The sequence below is a fragment of the Lycium barbarum genome, chromosome 6, assembly GCF_019175385.1.
Source record: "Lycium barbarum isolate Lr01 chromosome 6, ASM1917538v2, whole genome shotgun sequence".
NCBI lineage: Eukaryota > Viridiplantae > Streptophyta > Magnoliopsida > Solanales > Solanaceae > Lycium > Lycium barbarum.
The window spans coordinates 7,519,949-7,526,494 of NC_083342.1; the positions used below are offsets into that span (position 1 = coordinate 7,519,949).

The following is a 6,546-nucleotide window of genomic DNA, read 5'->3' on the forward strand; positions in this document are numbered from 1 at the left end:
CTTCAACCAAATTCATTCAACTTTCATTTTCAATATCAAGTCCACAATAACCACAACTAGAATACTACATAAACTTCAACTCCTCCTACCTATATGACATTACACACACACGGCCACATGCACACCCACCATGCAAACTTCCATATTTCCATAAGTTCTACTCACTTCTACATACTACAACATAAACAAACCTTCATAACATAATAAAGAAGAATTAATTCTTACCTTTTTCTCCTAACTTCTTCACTTGACCAAGTTGTTAAATTGATGAAACAAGTGCTCTATCTTCCGAAATAACTACACCACGTTGTAGAGGGTCCTTGAATTAGTAAGAATACCACAAGAAAATAATTTTAGGAGCAAGATTTTAAGGGGGCAAAATCATAGGGCATGGCCGAATGGCCTTGTTCTTTTTGCTCTTCTTTCTTTGTTTTTCTCCTTCTCTTATTTTTCTTGAAACTTCTATGATAATGACCCCTCTTTATAGAATTTATCACATGCAAAATTAATTAATCCCATGGACTTGGGCCATAAGATGGCCGGCCACCCTCACAAATTTGGGCCTCATTTTCTCTTATTTTTTTTAGCCCAATTGGCTATAAATCTTGTTTTATAATTCCCGAAATTAATTTCCGAAATTTCAATTTTGCCCTTGGCCTTCCTCCGTGTTTCCACATCAATATTTTTCATGAACTACATATATATTAAATAAATTCAACATGTGACCTTATTTCTCACAAGTCAAAATTATTTCAAATTTTCCGAATATGCGAAAATACGGGGTATAACACCTAATCTTGAAAGTTTTACACAACTTCAACAATACTAAAGAATATATATTACAAAACTTCTAATTTGAATTCATGCTGCATATTATTTATTAAAGGGAAAAACACTTCATACTATGATATTTTTTTTATTTTGAACGCTCGAACCTTAAACCTCTAATTATCGGATTTAAAAGTCCGGTCCAAATCAAGTCTCATAATTTGAAGGGCCTTCAAAATGGGGAAATAACTTATACATGCGATCCACGCATGTAGTTTGCAGCCGATGTAGTCCACTTCAATTTTACATATAAAAATTGGCCCAAACAACTTTAAACATCCAATCATTTAGCCCAAAGTTTTGCTAAATTATACGCCTTTCCCTGCCAACAGATTTCTTGTGCTTCAATCATGGGAATTAACGTGCTCTTTAAACTTGATGGAGCCAATCTCTACCACTTCCTTCCATAATTGATACATCCTTTCAGAGAAACGGTGAATTATTCACAACAACTGAAGCATTCAATTTCTCAGTTGATTCATCATTAATTTCAAAACAAAATAAAAAAATCATGGCTTGTTTTGCAATTCTAATTCAGCACAAAGGCGATTGGGAGACTAACAACAAGATTATCTTAAGATGAGATTTGTTAGTATAATATGGAACTTAACATTGAAATATTTATTATCAAAATTATTTATTAGTAAAATTTTCTAATAAATGCTTGCAATATTAAAATCTATTGGAATCAAAATAAATCGAACTACCTCTGTTTAGCGAAGACAATAACAAAACGGGACACAAAATTCATCAATAGACAAAACCCAAACAAACTACAGTCAAACCTCTCTATAGTGACAGCGTTTGTCCGGAAATTTCATGGCTGCTATAGTGAGGTGCTGTTATACATGCATATTGGCATTCGATATTTAGATCTCATTTAGCTGTTATAAATAAAAGTACGTAAACAATTAACTTTTTGTACTTTTTATGTTATAAACGAAAACAATAGACCTGTAAATTTTAAAATCTCAATTGATTTTCATATCTCATAAATTAAAATTGAAAAGACTAATAAATTACTACTAAATCCATAACTAGTTGTACCACACAGATAAATAATTAAAATATATGGAACATATGCATTTTAAATTAATTGAGAATTTAAATATTTCAAGTTTGACGTAAGAACTCTACAATTGTAGATTGTTTCGTAAATTCTAGTCTCTTAGTGGTAATATAACACTTCAACTGACGAAAACTTTTGTCCAAACTTTCAGCAAAAGGAAATTCAATAGCTTTCCCTTGAAGGTTGTCTAAGTGCTTAACATTTGACTCTTCTATCTCCAAGTAGCAGTAGGTTAAGACTCACTTTTGTTGTCACATAATAGATTTCTTACAAAATATTATTACACGCTATTTGAGTATGGCTGTTATAGAGAGGTAATTTTACAAAGAGTGTACCGCTATAACGGATGCCATTGTTGTTATAGGTAGAATGTTGTTATAGAGAAGTAAAATATAACATGAAAAATCGGTTCCGGAGAAAATCTGGCCGTTACAGTGAAATGTTGTTATAACGAATGATAATTATAGAGAGGTTTGAGTTTTCCCTTCAAATGGACTGGTCTTTAATTTTTTCCCTTCAAATGAACTGGTCTTTAATTTTTGACCTTCAAAATCGAACTTATGCTGGACAAAAATTAAAGACCAGTCCATTTGAAGGACCAAAACGACCAGCACAAAATATGAGCAAAAGTGCTAATGGCCCAACTATATTTGAACTTAATTGGTTGAGCAAAAGTCCTATAATAATACTAATGATAACCACAGCCTCTATAAATAGGGATTTAGGGTTTGCAGAGAACACAATTAATCAATTTTCATTATGGATGCAAAGCGCCAAAAGTGTATGCTCTCGCTCTCTTCACCTTTTTATTTTTTATATTATTATTATTATTATTATTATTATTGTTATTATTATTATTATTATTATTATTATTATTATTATTAACAGATTTAATCGTGTGATTTTATAATGGAATTTGAATTTTGTTTGACAGATGTTACCTTTTAAGTTTTTATATTATTGTTGCTAAAAGATTTAGGTTTGTAAAATTGCTAATATAGTAATGTTTTATTTTCATAGATCTATGGTCAGTGAATCGAACAAAGCAAATTATCATTAAAGATGAGGCTTCAAAGGGAGATATGATTCAATGGGTTCATTACTGAAATCCTTTGTACTACCCAGGTTTGAAAGTTGTTTTACCCTAATGGTTGATCCTAATGATACAATAGGTGCAGTTAAAGCGTACGTTCAAGAGGAAAAAAGGATTTCTATTAAGAAACAAAAGCTGATTTTGAGCAATAACGTAGGAGATTTGAGTGATTATCAAACTCTTGATTCTTTATGAATCAAGAAAGATTCTACTTTGATCCTGCAATATGCACCAATGCTAATAATGGAAATATCTAGTGTGAAAATGCTTATGTTGTCCTTTATTGTCAAAGATCCATGGTCACTAAGTCGAACAATGCAAATCATTATCCATGATGACATTTACAAAGACGTGATTAAATTCCGGTGATCAGTATCAAAATCCAAGTTATCAAAATTTGGACTTGAGGAGGACAATATTAAAGATTGTCGTAATCCTTATACCCTAATGGTTGATCCATATGATACTATAGCTGCAGTTAAAGCTTACATTCAAGAGCAAACAGGATTTTCTTTTAACAAACAGAAGCTGCTTCTTAACAACAACGAGGGTGGTTGTGCAGTTTTAAGAAACAACCAAACTCTTGTTTCACTAGGAATAACTAAAGGTTCTAGCTTAATCCTTCGATTTGGACTGGTATACAAAATCTCTTTCACTCATACCCGTACTGGTTGTATTTTTAATATTAGGGTTAAGCCTGGTGACACAGTTGCAGAAGTTAAAGCCTCTGCTCAAAAAAAGACCGGGGAGCCATTACCCATAAGCTGCCGTGGACAAATATTACCCGACGATCACCCTATGTTTGGCCTTGAGATGTAGTACTAGTATTACATTGTGACTGCTGCTACTTCTTTCATATTTTCTAGCTTGTCTGATTGTAAATTTAATAATATAATTAGATGAGAAGATTCATATATTGCCTATTATCATGAGATGATCTAGTTTGTATATTAACTTGACTTTTCCTTTTTTCTTGAGTACCATCGATATGTAATGGTTTTAAATAAGGGGAAAAAAAAAGCAACACAAATTTTTGGGTAGGATCTGTCAATTTCCCTATTTTCAAAAGTTATATAAAAATATTTATTTCTCTGTCTCCAAATATGGAACAATCTTTATATTTTTCATAATTAGTACTAATAGATTCTGCTAAGGGCAAATTTACGTCATTCATAAGAGTTATTAAAGGAAAAAGCACTTCAGATTATGATGTTTTTTTATTTTCAATGCTCGAACCTTATACCTCTAATTAAAGAGGGATGAATCTTATCTATCACACTAGAATTTTTGGTGGTATATAGGTCACTCACCCTGATGTTTTGCATTATTTTTTAAAATTTGTGCTTTACCTCTCACTATAATTTAAACCTGATTTTTATGTATATAATCAATAAAAATTATTTGACGTGTCCTTAAAAGTGTCCAGTCTTGATTTTTCTCCCTGCTTAATAAAATATTTTTAAAATGACCTTAATTTGAAAAAAATCGTTAGGAGGAACTTTTGTTGTCCATTAGACATAAGTTCTAGCTTTTGCCTATAAGGCAAAACTTGTGATCAATTCACCATGTTCACTGTCTTGAAAAGCTTTGCCTCTGTTGCCCATCGGGCATATATTCTAGCTTTTGCCTATGAGGCAGAACTTATGGTCAATTGAGCAGGTTCGCCGTCTTGAAAATCCTGAACTTCTACCTTATAGGCAAAACTAATTTACGTCCACAATTTATGCATGATTGATAACAAAAGCTTTTTCTAACTAATTTTCTGAAGCAGAGACTATTTTTAAAAAAAAATTGTTAAGCGGGATCAAAATATCAAGACTACCTTATGGAGACTATTTATGAACATGACCCTCTTCCAAGTTCCATATGACGCGCATAAAATGGAAAATTTTGATAAATAGCCACTTTTCAGTTTCGACATGAAAGGATAGGACTTCCGAAAGTTTTGCCTTTCTTTCCACTTTGTGCTTCACCTCTCACTATAATTTAAAAACCTGAATTTTTATATATAATTAGGAAATATGTATTTTTTTTTCTTTGATTCGGAACTCTTCCATATGTTTACGCATAAAAGCGGACTTTTTTTTTTAACAAATATCCACTTCTCAATCCTTATTATTAAAAAAAGATGGTCATTGTATTGAAGTTTTAAAATCCACGAGAATAACTCTGTGATAATAACTTGAGGTTTCACTTGTATATTGAAGTTACATAGTGGTATTTATTTTTCAAAAATAGGGCCGAAAAACTGACGATTTAGCATTATGCACGGTTTGTCCTTCAAAATGGACCTGTCTTTTAATTTTTGTCCTTTAAAATCAAATATATTCCAGCATGGCATAAGCTCTTTAGGGACGAGGAGCAGAACTTGCATATATATAATGCGAAAATATAAATTTATGTCCCGCAAAAAAGTTATTTGACTTAAGGGACAATATTTAAAGACCGGCATAAAATAAGCACAGAAGTGCAAATGACCCATTTTCATGGGCTATTTACTGAATTCAACAGTCCGGTCCAAGTCAACTCTCATAATTTGAAGGGCTAGGAAAAATGACCTAATAATATTACTTAAGACTCTATATTATAAAACATAAGTATATTTTTTCTTATTTACAAAACAAACCAACAAAATTACAAAGTAGACCAGATTTGAGTTTAATGTGATCCCACGATTTTAGGCTTTTTTTAAGGAAAAGAATCTTATTTTAAATGTGGGCTTAATTTTAGGATAGTTATCAAGCAACTTCTTCTTTTTTAAAAAAAAGATTTCTCTCTCTCTCTCTCTCTCATTCTATGATAGACATCATTTCCAGACCTAAAATTCATCTTCTCTCCTAAAATAAATTTTCAAACCAACATTACAAAGTATTTTTTATTACTGACCGGTGTATTAATTGTATATAAAAATTGGTTTGTATCGTTTTGAGATATGTGTGATCATTGTGTGTTTGAAACCTTTATATATTATATAAATTGTAGTTTTCAAAAACGTTGAAAACTAATATATATATATATATATATATATATATATATATATATATATATATATATATATATATATATATATATATATATATATATATATATATATATATGAAATGTATATGAAATATGCTATATATCATTTAGATATATGCAGTACAATGTGTATGAAATGCGAATAAATTCGATATGAATTAATGTATGAAATGTGTATGGAATCTGGTTTGTATCAATCAGAAAACTATTATACATATATACTCTCTCATAATCTATGCATACTTGTATCAATCAGAAAACTATTATACATATATACTCTCTCATAATCTATACATACTTTGATCAGATTTTATACAATTTATGTGTACTTTATCATAATCAAAATATACATACAACTTTTACACATTTCATACATAAAAATTATAACGAATTTATATAGTTATACATATTGCATACAAAAATTATACATATATGTTTTATGGTGTATGAACTTTGTACATAAAAATTACCGATTAGAATGGACTTTTTGAGTAAAAGTTGGAGAAAATTAGGGAACAATATTTGTTAATTTTGA

The 6,546-nt window shown here is 30.4% G+C and overlaps 1 long non-coding RNA gene across 1 annotated transcript; it reads left to right on the top strand.

Annotated features, from left to right (window-relative positions):
* The first annotated feature begins 2,595 nt into the window (after window positions 1-2,595).
* LOC132599514 (uncharacterized) lies at window positions 2,596-4,026 on the top strand. The gene is made up of 3 exons (XR_009566852.1): window positions 2,596-2,678; window positions 2,918-3,022; window positions 3,680-4,026. It is a non-coding gene; the product is annotated as an uncharacterized LOC132599514 (long non-coding RNA).
* Window positions 4,027-6,546: the final 2,520 nt, after the last annotated feature.